Here is a 6,000-nt window from a genome sequence, read left to right as displayed (position 1 = left end):
CTGACCCGCCAAGCCCATCTGGAAGTGGTTTCAGGGGCCACATCACTCAGCCAGCACAACGCCTAGATTCCCAGCTGCCTGGAACAGGGGTGGAAGAAACCCGAGCTGCTCCAGAGTCTGCACAAGCAAGGGAGGTGCAGTGGGGGAGGAAGACTGTCTTGGAAACGGAATATTGGCCTTGAGGCTCTCCGGCCCTTTGAGATTCCCAGTGGGATCGTAGAAGCAGCTGAAGCAGCGTGAAGGGCAGCATCCCAGGGCCAGCCACCATTTGAATGCTCTGCCCTGCAGCTCTTCTGGACGAAGGAGCCCTGCCCTCACCACCCACCAGGTAAACAGACATTTACAGCAGGGTGACGGCCTTTCTGTTTCACCCTGGCCTGCTGGCAGCTGTCCGTTATTTTGCTGTAGATGCAAGAAAGTAAATCAGAGGTGGACTGTCCCACGCAAACCACCTTCAGGCGCTCCAGCTGTTTGTAGCATGCTGGCGGCATCTTCTTCTTCTTTTTTTTTTTTTGCCATCGCTGCAAATCCAAAATATTCAATGTGCAAGTTTTTCACATCCTGGACTGCTTTTCCAGACCTGGGTTTATGTCCGTCCCCCTACCCCCAAATAGTGTGATTTACTTACTATTTTCATCATATTTTAAGCGTGGAAATCATCTGTTAGCTAGGACTGTATAAATGCTAGCATTTAACGCTGGTATGTTTCTGAGCCACAGAAGATTTAATTGAGCTGTGATTCATGTTTTCAGAACCTGTCCTAGGAAGCTATTCTGAGGGCCCCAGTCCCCCCCCCAAAGAACTGGCAGTTGTATGAAATCTAAATGAGGCTTATTGTAAATATGGTAGTCATAACGGTCGGGTTGAAAATGCTTTTTAACTTTCAAAAAAATGTCTTCTTTTGTTCACTTTATGAGCAAGCGTAATACTTTGGCTAAGCCTGATATATAATTTATGACATAAGTTAAGAAGGGATAGTTAATAAAAGAGTAAGAAGAGAGAGAGGAAGAAAATATGATATCCAAACATCTGAATGTGCTGTGGAAAAAAGTCAGTCCTCTAGCTGTTTGGCCCGTGCAGCCAAATATCCAAAGTGACATTGGTTTGTTTTGTCTTTTCCTCTGAATGTTTTGGTGTTGCATTTGTGTACAGTATCCTTTGCGTGCTGCATAATGGAATTCCAGGCTTCCATCTAACTCAGTAGAGCAGTGCAGGGCAGTGGTGGGAACATGGGCTCTGGGGTCCGACTCACAGAGTCTGTGCGCTGCCACTTATAAGCTTTATAAACTTTGACTCTGGGTGACTCTATCTCTTCATCTGTAAAATGGGAATTAAGCGACATCATGTGTCTAAAGGACATAATGCAGGATCTGCAGAGTAGTGAGGCCTCAGGGGAGGTCAGCTTCTCTGGTGGTGCTGATGATGACAACGGTGATGGTGAAGGTGACCACACACCCTGCACTGGGCCACAGCCCTGCTTTTGACACATTGTTCCCTCCCATAGTCCAGTCGTCCAGTGTTCCTCACATCTGTCCAAGTTGTCTCTCCCGGGTTCTGCTTCCTTCCTTCTTCTCTTCAAACACCTCTCCTTTTTTTCCACTCTGGCTCTCTTTAGTTCTCCTGCTTCTTCCCTTGCTGAGAGAAAGACATGCTCAGCAAGCCACAGCCCTCACCATTTTCATTCCTAGTTCCCAGGGGGCATGATTCTAAAGATTTCTTTTATTTCAGCGTCTGCCAAAGAATGTTCCAAAGAAGATAGTCCCGTGGGGAAAATACGTTCTGTGAGCCATATCCCCCTCTCAGCACTCTCAAGGCATGATGGCATTTTAAAGGTCCTGAGAAGTCCCGCAGAACAGGAGTCTCCAACCCTCGGGGCTCAGACTGGTACCGCTCCGCGGCTGTTACGAACCGGGCCGCACAGCAGGCGGTGAGCAGCGGGCGAGCTCAAGCAAAGCTTCATCTGCCGCCCCTCACCGCCCTCCATCGCTCGCATTACCGCCTGAACCGTTCCCCCCGCAGCCTTCCCCCCACCGTCTGTGGAAAAATTGTCTTCCACCAAACTGGTCCCTGGTGCCAAAAAGGTTGGGGACCGCTGCTGCAGATGAGAAATCTGCTTAAGTTTGTTTAAGTTTGTTTTTTAACACTGTGATTCCCAGTTGACACAGAGCCATTTTATCACATCATATAGATTAACATCGGCACTCTGCAATATCCTATTCTTTTTTAAAATTTATTTATTTTTTGGCCATGCCATGTGGCATGTGGGATCTTAGTTCCCCGACCAGGGATCAAACCCGCACACCCTGCAGTAGAAGCGGAGTCTTAACCACTGGACCGCCAGGGAAGTCCCTGCAATATCCTATCCTGACCACATGTGTTTTCACCCTGGTTCCTCTCATGGACATCCTACCTTCATACCTTTCCTGGCGAACACCCAAAGGGACATCTTGTTCTCCCTTCCCTGGTTAAGGACAGATAATTGATCACGTATGCCATATTGATATGTAGAAAGTCTGGCCTAAGGTGGGCAGCAGGGATCAGCAAACATTCCCTGCAAAGGGCCAGGTAGGTGGCTCTGCAGGCCAGATGGTCTCCATCGTGACGACTCAGTTATGCGGAAGTAGTGTGGAAATGGCCATGGAAAAAACATCAAACAGCACCATCAAAGAATAAGCCTGGCTATGTTCCCACAAAACTGTATTTTTAAAAAACGGTGATGGGCAGGATCTGGCTGTAGTTTGTCAGCACCTGGTCTAAAGCCATGTTGTGAAAGAATGCCTCAATCCATCACAGGAGAAAGCAGGATGGGTCGTCCGCAAACTGAAGTCATCCCCACCCTGCTTATTTTGGTAAATCAGGAGTAAGCCTTTGATGTTCCAGCAAAAAGTAAAAAGGCCAGAGGTGTTTTGTTGGAGGCCAAATTCCTAAGTCCTGGTTTTGTCCTTCTTTCTCTTTTCTTCAAGGGAACCCATGCTCCTGTCCTGTTCATAACTCTGTAGTCAGCCTGGTTTAAGTTGAAGAGCTCTATTAAATGTATTTTATGCCCATGTGAACTTCAGGGTCAAGTCTTAGAGAATACCGTGAAATCACAGAGCTTCTTGGCAGGTCTCTTAACCTCCCTGAACTTCAGTTTCCTCATCAGTAAACTGAGAAGAATAACCTTATAGGGTTGTTGTGAGAATCAAATTAATTAATATACATATAAAGGTCTTAGAACAATGCCTCACTAATAGAAATTACTATGTGTCTCCTTATCATTGTAATAAATTATTTAATTTAACCTGCAAAACAATCCCATTTTACAGACTGGGTTTTGTAAGTTGCCGAAGGTTACACAGTAAGAAATGAGGCAGAACCAGGATTCAAAGTCAGCTCTGTCTAATGACAAAACCCATATTTCCACTCAGGTGCATGCCCTGCCAGATTTAAGTAGTTCAAAAATACATTTTAGGAGCCCCTCTTTTATATTCCTTTTTGATTCCCAGGTTCTTTCCTATTACCTCCTTACCTGAACCCATGGCAGACATGATTAATCAATCACAGTGCCCTTCCTTCCTTCCTTCCTTCCTTCTTTCCTTCTTTCTTTCACTGAGTCTTGTGATGGCTTTAGACTCCTCAATTTGTCAGTCCTGAAAGCTCCTACCAACTGATTATAGAGTTGGCATGTAAAATAAAACTTATGGGCTCTGATTTTTGGAATACTTTTCAGGAGTCCCTCCCACTTTTGCCTTTCTTCCAAGGCAGAGCTAATCCCCTTAGCCACTGCCAGGTCTTAAGACATTCTTTCCAGGTTTGACAACAGGCCCAAACTCTTCGACATTTGGTAAAACAACTCCCCATGCAAGATCTTCTGGGACCTGTTTTTAAACCTAATAGACATTTCTCTGGTCCAGATCAATTCCCTAAGCTCTCCTTTTTCTTCCTAGTCACAGGCCCTAGGACCTTTCCCCTTTGAAGCTCCAACCATCCAGGGCCTTACCTAGGGATTTCCTCTTTCCAACACTGTGAGATGACTCCCCAGCTGCATCTTTCTTGCTGTCCTGAAGACAGGCCTATGGGCCCTTAATGCTGAAAGCGCGACTCTTTGTTACTACAGGGAAACTACAACACAGAAGTCACTCAGCTTAGGAAAGCTTACAGAGGCTCAGGGGACATGGTTCTGGGACTCCTTGTGATGGTAAGAGAAAGGCCAATAAGAAGACCCGAGCCCTCCGCTTTTATTTTAAAAAATTATTTATTTGTTTGTTTATTTATTTTTGGCTGTGTTGGGTCTTCGTTGCTGTGTGCAGGCTTTTTCTAGTTGCGGTGAGCGGGGGCTACTCTTCATTGCAGTGCGCGGGCTTCTCATGTCGTGGCTTCTCTTGTTGCGGAGCGTGGGCTCTAGATGCACGGGCTTCAGTAATTGTGGCATGTGGGCTCAGTAGTTGTGGCTCACAGGGTCTAGAGCACAGGATGAGTAGTTGTGGCGCATGGGCTGTTCCATGGCATGTGGGATCTTCCTGGACTAGGACTCGAACCCGTGTCCCTTGCATTGGCAGGCGGATTGTTAACCACTGAGCCACCAGGGAAGCCCCTGCTTTTATTCTTGTAGTGGGACCATCAACCTGGCTTTACCCTCCTTCTGGCTTTTTCCTTAGTGAGGGTATGCAGACCCTTTTCTTCCTGGGATTGAAGAACAGAACAACAAGAGCCCTTTCTTCCTCTCTCCTATTTCTCACTCATTCATTCCACACACATTTCTTGAGGCACACAGAGGTAGGTCGGCCACAGTCCCTGTCCTCTGTCATCTCATGGTCTAGTGGAGGAGACAGGCACACCCATGATATTAGAACACAGTGTTCTGAGTGCAGGGATAGGCATAGGAATGGAGATTAGGGGAGCACCCAGGCAGGGTAATCAGGTAAGGCTTCCTGAAGGAGGAGGAGGAGTCTTTAAAGCACAAGTAGCAATTTACTGGGGAAAGAGGAGGGGAAAGGGCATTCCAGGCAGAGGGGACTGAACGAACCAAAGTTCAGTGACAAGAAAAACATAGAGGGCTTCCCTGGTGGTGCAGTGGTTAAGAATCCACCTGCCAATGCAGGGGACACGGGTTCGAGCCCTGGTCCGGGAAGATCCCACATGCCACTGAGCAAGTAAGCCCATGCGCTACAACTACTGAGCCTGTGCCACAACTACTGAAGCCTGCACGCCCAGAGCCCATGCTCCGCAACGAGAAGCCACCGCAGTGAGAAGCCCGAGCACCACAACAAAGAGTAGCCCCCGCTCGCCACAACCAGGGAAAGCCCGCACACAGCAACAAAGACCCAATGCAGCCATAAATAAATAAATAAATAAATAAATAAATTTTAAAAAAGAGAAGCATAGACCTGGGTGTGAAGGACAGTGGAGGGCTGGAGACTAACTTTCAACCAGTTCAGCTTAGACGGAAGGCATGGCACAGAGGACCTAGGGGAATCTTAAGCTCCAATCTTAACCTTCTGGTACTGGATTTCCAGTGAAGGGCTTTAGGGAGGAAAGGAACACTGAGAGTAGCGGGGTTTTCTTGTTTGTTTGTTTTTGTTTTTTTGATTGAAGTGTAATTGCTTTACAATGTTATGTTAGTTTCTGGTATACAGCAAAGTGATTCAGTTATATATATGAGCGTGTGTGTGTGTGTGTGCTTGTATACACTTTTTATACACTGTATATATTCACTTTTTCAGATTCTTTTCCATTATGGCTTATTACAAGATATTGAATATAGTTCCCTGTGCTATACAGTAGGTCCTTGTTGTTTATTTTACATTATAGTAGTATGTATGTGTTAATCCCAAACTCCTAATTTATTCTTCTGCCCCCAATCCCTTTCCCCTTTGGTAACCATAAGTTTATTTTCTATGTCTGTGAGTCTGTTTCTGTTTTGTAAATAAGCTCATTTGTATCATAGTTTAGATTCCACATATAAGTGGTATCATATGCTATTTGTCTTTCTCTTTCTGACTTCACTTAGTATGATAATCT

At 46.0% G+C, this 6,000-nt stretch overlaps 1 protein-coding gene across 1 annotated transcript in view; it reads left to right on the top strand.

Annotated features, from left to right (window-relative positions):
* GLT8D2 (glycosyltransferase 8 domain containing 2) overlaps positions 1 to 6,000 on the top strand; it is a 46,059-nt gene continuing 40,059 nt past the window's right edge. Inside the window, exon 1 of the mRNA XM_082666386.1 lies at positions 1 to 328. The gene's annotated coding sequence lies outside the window, so the exon portion shown is untranslated. The remainder of the gene's footprint in view (positions 329 to 6,000) is intronic.

Source organism: Grampus griseus (assembly GCF_964374135.1).
Source record: "Grampus griseus genome assembly, chromosome: 11".
Classification (NCBI taxonomy): Eukaryota; Metazoa; Chordata; class Mammalia; order Artiodactyla; family Delphinidae; genus Grampus; species Grampus griseus.
This window is presented reverse-complemented; position numbering and strand designations above follow the sequence as displayed.